Raw genomic sequence first — 9,214 nt, forward strand, 5'->3', positions numbered from 1 at the left:
CTCATCCCTCATTAGACCCATCATAGATTACAACGTCCCATTTGGTATGTACCTCACAAGACATCTGCAACAACTGGAAAGGCCGCAGAAACACCTCAATAAAAGAATCACAGGCCTAAAGCAGATGCACTATGCTGACCAACAAAAAAAACTCCAGCTATACTCTGTCACATATCATCTACTCAGAGGCAATCTCTGCTTAACATACAAGGCCATGTCAAACCCAGAGCTGTTGGACATGCTAGACTTAAAGAAATCCCAATCCATTAGAGCCACACGCTCCAGGGACCTAAACCTTGTCATCACAATGAACAAAATATGCTGGAGAGATAGGTTGCTGAGCCAGAGACTCCCCATAGTCTGGAATAGACTGCCCATACATGTCAAGCAGAGTGCCTCCTTGGCCCTCTTCAAAATGAACTTTGATGACTGGATGGGAGATAGGAAATTTACCACAGAGATCACATCAGTCACCCTGCTAGACTGGGGTCCAGGGAAGTAAATATTGTGGGAAGAAATAGCCAGGAAATTGTTATGGCTAGGCTTGTGTAGACCCTAGGGCCGATAGCCTAGTACCAACCTATGATTCTATAAACTGGATCAGAAAAACAAAGATGCACTGAAAAAAAAAAACATGTTTTTGAGTTTTAAGGTGGAGTTTTCCTTTAAGGCACACTGCCAGTATATCTATCTTTCTATCTATGGCATAGAAATTTAAGGATATAAGTGGTTTAGGAGTTAATAGTATAGCTCTTGGTTTGATTACCTCAACATCTGACAGCGTACCATTGTGCCTAGTGGGATTGGTCAAATAACACAGGAAAAACATCAGTTTGTGTATCTGTGGCCATTCACTTCCATAGTATAATAAAGCCAATTGTATTCTAAATGAAGTTTATTGGAGACTTGCTCTGATTGCATTCAGCCTTGATTCTTTAAGTCATTACAGCATGTGGCACTCTGTCTCTTCTGTATCCGTCACTTTAACTTTTTATAAGTTTTATAAATGTTGGTATACTTACAGCTGAGGAGGCACTTTATTCCAAAATGAATTACTGGGCTGTAATCTAGGTTGTATTTACTTCCAATAAGATATTCTCCTTGGACTTAAGTGCATGTACATACCGCTCCCCTGCTATGATCGACAGATAACAGGAACTATCTGTGCCTGGCTGCTCATTGCCTTCCTCTTTTGTCTGCCAGTGATGGGGTGGACTAACTTTTTGGAAAGGCTAATGTGATGATCCTTAAGTGGTTTCTGAAGTACGAATCATCATCATCAACACCTTCCCCCTTTTCCCATTTTGTTTTTCTACAAGGGGTCAGGCTGTCGCATCAGCTTTTGCCACCTGCCTCAATTCAGTTCTATTCTTCTACCTTCTCGATCAGTCATGACTGACTGTTGCAGATCTTCTGTTAAACAATCCATCCATGGCTTGGCTAGATGTTCTTATTTCCTCTTGTCTTTCTCCTGTCTATCCCAAATCTGTATCACTGAAGCATCATCTGCTTTTCTGCACATGTGAAATGTCTGAAATATGACAGTGCATATTTTATTATAAATCGTCTGTCCTTTAAGTACCTGGTATTTGTTAATGTCTGATATACATACTCTGCTATTAACTACTATACTGGAACTCTTCCAGGGTCTCCCCTAAAAACACCTGTACCTTACTATGACCAGCTTCATCCACAATGCATCCATCTAGATGTTTGCTGTTAATATGGTGAATGGGAAAGGAGTGCAGGACTCTGATCATAAAAGACTACTATTCAAATGCACAGATATGTCCAGTACAAGAAAGAAATGGTGTTTTTATGAATTTTTTATTATTTATGTTGATGGTTGTGGCTGGAGAATTAGCCTGGATGCTGAGTCTTGGTATAGCAATTTTTTCTCTGTTGCTTTTAGTGCTCTGTGACTGTTTTGTTATCCAAGAATGAGCAGCACCAGACATACCCAATTTTAATGCTTCATTCAGTGTTTTTGGGCTACTGAGTGTTTTCTTAATTACAGTATACTCAAATTATACCCACAGACTTATCAATGAAGTTAATGATCCATGTGAATTGTATTGAACCATTTCATTTTATGTAACTCGGCAAGAAATCCACAGTTGAATTAAATGGTTCAAGCCTGACTTTTACAGACTGCTCCTGTTTACTGTATAACAGAGAAACTAATTCAGTAAATAAAGGGAGTTTACAACCACAGAGCTTTATTTTGCAACATAAAGCAGGAAATGTATGTTATTGCATATTTTACTTGTGTCAGAGAAATATTGTAATGTACTTAAAAGCTTCATTTTTGGACTGAATTAATAAAACTTGATGCATGGCTTTCCTGAAAATTCTTCTTGGCTGGAGCGCCTTCTGTTTTGAGTCTGCATGTCCTCCCCGCAGTCGCGTGGCATTCGAAAGACATGCGTAGAATAGGTGTGCCTTCGTTGAAGGTTGGGCGTCGAGCTGGCACCTTGGCACCCATAAAAAAATCTACTGCCAATCATTAGCGGACTGGAGTTCCGCTGTGGTGACCCCTAACCGGGAAAAGCCGTAAGAAAAACAACAACCATCATTAATGTACATCTAAAAAGTAACTCTCATAATGAAATCCTTTTGCCTCGTGTTTTACTCATACCATTCGGGTTCATATTTCCTTGCACAAAAAATAAATTAGAGCTTCTGAGAAGTTCATTTAACAATTATTTAATGCTGATTTTCTTTCCTTTTTGCCCTAATTTTTCTCACATCTGCCCTTAATAAATTACCAAAGCTGTTGGTTATTTCTGACTCCTAAGTCCTGAATGATGTGCAATTCCACTTGTTTGTGCAGTGTTCTGTTCATTTGAAAGTTCAGTCAACACAAGAAGTATCTGTTGTATGCTCTTTATGTTGCTCAGACTTGGCAGCTTAACTTTTGTTTTTTGACAGTGTATTGCAGAAGATGAAATAATAAGTGACAGTCCACAAAATTATTATTATTTTTTAATATTTATACTTTTTGTCCCATGGCCTGCAGACAGTCAGCCTTCTGGTGAAATTGTCAGCCCATTTGTTCTATTTCAGGTAAGAGGTAGTCACAGTAGGCCAGCATCTAGGTAGCCATCAGGGTTTTCTGTTCAGCCCTGAATTATGGGTCCCACAGCAAAGACACAGCTTGGCTGGGGCAAAAGGGTTGACTACCCTGGCCAAAAGGCATTAGAGGGCTTGGTCTGTAGATGTCATTGGGGTGGCACAGCAGTACCAGCATACTGTATTTGTGGTCACAACTGAATTGTTTCATGTGTGATATTGTAACTTTAGTACTGTAACAATGTGCTTGTTAAACTTGTAACTTGGAGAGAGACCTTTCTTTTTTATTATTTTTACCATCTTAGATTTTAGAGGGTGCTAGATCAGAGACTGCACCAGTTGCTAGGGTAGCTAGCTATGGCTCTGCCCCACAGCAACTGACTTCATGAGTTTGGATCTCAAATCCAGCTCTGAGAAGATACACGCTTTATTCTATCTATAGTGCACTCTGCTTGGCATATACAGCCCCAGCCCAAATGTTGTTGGCAAACTCATTATAAAACCCAGCCTCTGATGTGCATCAGAAGAACAGAGAGCTGAGATGGCACCTTCCCTTGATAAAGTCAAACTTATGTGTGTTGAAGATTTTTGATACCATAGTTAATTATGTCAGTTATAATACATTTCTTGGCTCTGCATATAAGACTTCTTAATCTGATGGGTTTGCAATTCCCAGAGTCTGTGGTGGGGTCACTCTTGTGGAGTGAAATCACAACTGTATGTCACTGCTGTGGGAACAAGCCAGTTACTACACTCAGGATGACGAAGGTGAGGAGTGGGTCTGCCAGTGCTTTCTTAGTGTTGTTAGTTAGGCAACTGGGAATGTTATTAGGCCCCGTGGATAAGGTATTCTTCATTTTGGAGAGTACCTTTAGTACATGTCCTTTTTTGATGGTTAATGGTTTGATTCCATTGAGGATAAGTAGGTTTGGAATATATGATTCTAGGGTGAAGTGGGCAATACATTTATTTGCCAGTAAGTTGCCAAGATCCACTTGATTTGAATAGTTAGTACCATTATGAAAAAGCTCAGAGCAATGTTAAGTTTTATTTCTTATTTTTGTGACATAAAGTTTTTGTAGCTGTGTTCAGCTTTGGGAGTTCATGGGATGGTTTTGTTTTTTATGTCCATTTTTATTCTCTTATCTAGCTGTTTGATGCTATTCTTAATGTGGGAGTCATCTGATGTTATGTTGTCCTATCTCACCTTCATTCTTTGCTGGTTGGGTTCGGAACCAAGAATCGGTTCCAGCTCGGCCTATACTAAAGCTTGAGAGCTTCCACTGGCTTGAGGCTATACTGTATCCCATCATGCTTAGGGAAGATTACCCAGATCTCGTTTGCCGCTAAACTAGATCGGGTGCTTCCTACTAGGCTCCAGGCTAAGTGGAATCATTATTATTCTTTATACTGTTTTTTTTTTGCTCTAAGTATTTAGTGTGTTTGTTGGATTATTTGTTTTAGTGTGGTAGACAAGCCTTTCTAGATCTGTTGTGATTTTATGTACTGTTTGTTGCTGGCCATCGTCTTTCGCTAGGCCATTTATCTTCCCCCATCCCAATCTAAAACTCAATTGATAGATTTTGGGGTCTTTGTTATTAAAAATGATCTTGTTTACCTTTTTTCTATACCGTTAAATAGTCCATTTAAGTTAGAAGGCTCCCTTTCAGCCCGTATAACTTAGACGGCTTCCCTACCTTCCCTTTCTGTTTTTTTCCAGTGAGGAGTTGTTTACGTTAGACTTTTCCTCTAACTAGAGGAGTTTGTCTTTAAGTTAGAGACATCTTCTTTGACTTCCCTTTGTCTTTCTTGTAGACATATATATTAAAAAAAAGTTGTTGTTCTTATTGTTTAGTAGAGTTCTTAGTAGTTTGACTTCTATTGTTGCTAGTCATGTCTAAAGATGCTAAAGAAGCAAAGCCTTTGGGCTTCAAAAAATGTGATCGATGCAGCCAGAAAATGTCCTTGACAAATGGACACATCAGTTGTGTGTACTGTTTAGGTGCTGTCCATCTGCAAGAGTCATGCTCTTTTTGTCATGCATTCAACGCCAGAGTTTTATTGGAGAGGAAAAACAAGTTAATTGTCAGGGGATTATTGAAAGTTCCTTTTTCAGAGGCACTAGAAGGGAAACAGAGTTCTTCAAAATCCTCTCACCAGTCTCAATCCCCTAGTTCATACAAGTCTTCTAAGAGATCTTCTTCCATGGCTCCAGAATTAGAACTGTCGAAGAAGCAGGCAAAAGATTCATCCACGGACCCAAAGGCTTTTGGGCCTGAAAAAGCTACCTCTTCGGCTCCACTGGTTGTTTTGGAGCCAACAGCGTATCATATTCAGAGCCTGTTCCCATTTCTGGAACCGGCTTCTTCAGTATTGCATTCCCCTATCCTGCAATCTATCAGATCCTTGACCCCGCCCTCTTGGCCTCCAGGAGTCTCTCTGACGATGATGTGGAGCAGGTGGTCAAGAGGCTCTTACAAATGCTGGCGCTGGCCAAGATTCTGTCAAGCCCAGTTCCCCTTCGTCAATTCCTCCTCCAACACATGTTGTGGCTTTGGAGCCGGAATGCTTGGATTTGACTGTAGTGGAACCATCAAGGCTGAGATCTGCTCCAGAATCTTCAGCCCTGACTTCCGCTCTGACCTCTTTGGTGCCATCCTCTGTTGAGGGGTCTAGGGGCCGACTCATCCCTGTTGGGTCCAGGGAGGAGAGTTGCGTTGGACAGTTGTCTGGTCCGAATCTACCTCTTGGGGCTTCGGCGCAGGTGAACTTGGCGCCTACATCGGCCTCAGAGCCCATCACCTTGGCTCAGAGGGCAGTCTCCTGGCTGTTTGGAGCTGGGAACTTCCTCAGAGTGGGGTCGTGGTGCTTTCAACGTCATGAGGAGAGTGCTGTCACCCCAGATGTCTTCACTCAGATCCAAACACTCTTCCCCCAAAAGTGACAGAGTCTGCTTCTTTACCATCTCCCCCTCCCAAGGCATGGAGACCCAAAGTCCCAGGGCACCCCATTGGGCAAAACCATCTCTTCTGAAACCTCTCCCAAGTACCCCTCTGGAGGGGTCCCTCAGAATAGGACATGTAAGATGAAACATCTAGACTTCCCCGAGGAGTCTGTCACTTCAGACACAGACCAAGATGATTCAGAAGAGTCCCCATGGTCACCCTCTGAGGGTGTCTCCTTTGCAGACATCCTAGAGATACTTAAACAGAGAGGTGGCTGGAAGTCTATTAACCCTTCTGAGGATGAGTCCGTGTACCTGGAGGCTTTTAGGTCCCGCCCTCCACCTCTTGGGTAACTCTGCCTTTCGATCAGCTCCTAAATGTAGTCAGTCGGAAGGCGTGGGGTTCTCCAAAATTTGCGGAACCTGTTCAGAGGAGGCAAAATAAATTTATTACAGCACCCTCTGAGAAGGAATTTCTCATAAAAGGTGTCCCGGTAGATGCTATGGTGGTGGCGTCAGCCACCAAAAAGGAATTGTCTGGGACTTCCTCATCTGTCCATCTGCTGAATAAAAATCTCAATGATGGACAGGTATGGAAAGCATATGTTTTCATCAGCAACCTTTACCCTTAGGTCACTGAACTATTTGACCTATTTTACTAGGCTTCAGAGGGATCTCCTGAAGGAGTTAAGTGATACCCTCCAAGGTTCTACAGTTGCGGGGGTTTCTGACAAGGTGACCTCTCACCTTTCTAGCTTAAATTCTGTGTTAAACTCCTCCATGCAGCTAATCTCTTATGCTGCAGATGGAGTGAATAGGGCAGGGGTACAGGAAACTTCCTAAGGAGGCATTTCTGGATGTGCTTATGTGAGTTTGCAGAGCCCTTCAAGTCTTCCTTTATCAGCTCCCCATTTGATGTCTTGTCCTTGTTCGGGCCAAAAATAAAAGAGACTCTAACCAGGTGCAAGCAAGAGGGAAAGACTCTTTCTGCTGTGGGAGTCCATATTTCCCTCCCTACCAGGCCTTATCCCAAAGGCCAGAAGGGGGGAAAAATGTGGTTCCATAAGTCCCAAAGAGCTTTTCCAGATGCACGTGGTGATTCTTCCCCCAGGGGCAGAGGGGAAAACAACAATGGAAGACACCGACCTCGTGGCAGAGTGGGTCCACAAAATCAGGGTGATAGAGATACATTCCTTGGTAGGGCCTTCCACCCCTGGAGGCAGTTGGGGGTCATGTGTCACTGTACCCAAACGCCTGGCAAAATATAACAAACGACAAATGGGTGCAAGCGATCATATCCAAAGGCTACTATATACCCTTTTCCACTTCCCCTTTAGAAAAAAGGTCAGTCCTGGATGTTCCACCCAGTCAGAGGGACCAGGCAACCCTAGAAGTTCAAAGGTTGCTAGAAAAAAAAGTAATCCAAAACATCCTCGCAGACAAAATTGGATCCAGAACTTACTCAAGATTCTTTTTAGTTTAAAAAAGACAGGGGACTGGAGGCCCATTTTGGATCTCAGCAGACTAAACAAATCTGTCAAAAAATCAAAGTTCTGGATCGTGACACTGCAGTCAATACTCCCCTTTCTGGGGAAAGACAATTGGATGTGCTCGATAGATTTCCAGATGCGTATTACATATAAAGATAGACAGGCGATCCAGGAGTCACTTGCGCTTTCGGCTAGGATCCAGTCATTACCAATTCCGAGCTTTGCCCTGTAGCCTTACAACAGCCACCAGAGTGTTCACCAAATGCATGGCAGTAGTCACAGCTCAACTGAGGCATTTAGGATTCCGGGTGTTTCCGTACTTGGACGACTGGCTCCTGACTGCTACCACTGAGCATCTGCTAACCAAAGCAAGAGACACCACCATCCACCTTTTCTCTCAACTAGGCATTATGATAAATTTCGAAAAGTCTGCCTTGTTGCCATCACAACGTATTGTATTCATAGGAGCAGACTTAAACACAAGAGAAATGGTAGCCACACTTCCTCCCAATAGGATACAAACCATATGCTAACAAGTAAAAAACCTCCTCACAAAGAAGAAAGCACAAGCGAAGGTTGTTCTAAAGATGTTAGGTACCATGGCGGCAGCAATATCCTTGGTACCTCTCGCACGCTTACACATGAGAGTTCTCCAGTGGTTACTTTTCACCCAATGGTTCATGCAGGAGTTACCATGTTCCACAAGATTATTATAACGGAATCCTGCAAGAGGGACCTACGCTGGTGGCTTCATTCAACTCAGGTGGTTCTGGGCAGACCATTCATTTCCCCACAACCAACACCTACACTGACCATGGATGCTTCCGAGATAGGGTTGGGGCATTATCTGGGGAATACTGTCCAAGGACTTTGGCAGGAATATGAGAACCACTTATATATCAATGTCCTAGAGATGAAAGCGGTGCTTTTGGCATTGCAGGCATTCCACAACTCCCTTCCACTAGGAATGATTGCAATCCAGACAGACAATATGTCAGTCATTTGGTACATAAACAAACAAGGAGGAACCAGATCTTACCCCCTATATCGAGAGGCTCAAAGAGTATAGCAGTGGGTGGTCTCTTCCCAGCGCTTTCTAATAGCAATGTATGTCCCAGGGAAATTCAAAGTGATAGCAGACAAACTCAGCAGAGCTATTCTAATGCCTCATGAGTGGTCCCTGAAACAGGAAATTGCGGAACAGATTTTTTGCAAGGGGGGGGCAGCCTTGCTGCAACCTTTTTGCCACACCCATGAATGCCAAATGCAGCAGCTACTTTGCCCTGATCCCCCTGCCGGGGGAGTCACCAAGGGATGCACTAGTACATGATTGGCCCCCGGGTCTTCTTCATGCTTTCCTTTGATCTCCAAAGTCCTTCAGAAAATCAACATATTGAGAAGTAGGTTAATACTCATCATCCCTACTGGCCTCATCAAACTTGATTTTCCTTCCTAGGGACCCATCTACAAGAGGAGCCGTGGATTCTGGACCCAGTTCCAGACCTCCTGACTCATCCATCAGGGACGCTCCATCCCTTGGTCCAAACCCACAAACTGACAGCTTGGTTGCTCCCCTTCCACTCCTAGCCAGGCTTCCAAATATATCTCCCGCTGTGAAACATATTCTGTTCTCATCCCATAAGATGACATTTGGAAAGCTTTATGCTAGCAAATGGAAAAGGTTTTCCTGTTGGGTTCTCAACAATCA

Source organism: Protopterus annectens, chromosome 10.part0 (assembly GCF_019279795.1).
Source record: "Protopterus annectens isolate FY-2018-M chromosome 10.part0, PAN1.0, whole genome shotgun sequence".
Taxonomy (NCBI): Eukaryota; Metazoa; Chordata; order Ceratodontiformes; family Protopteridae; genus Protopterus; species Protopterus annectens.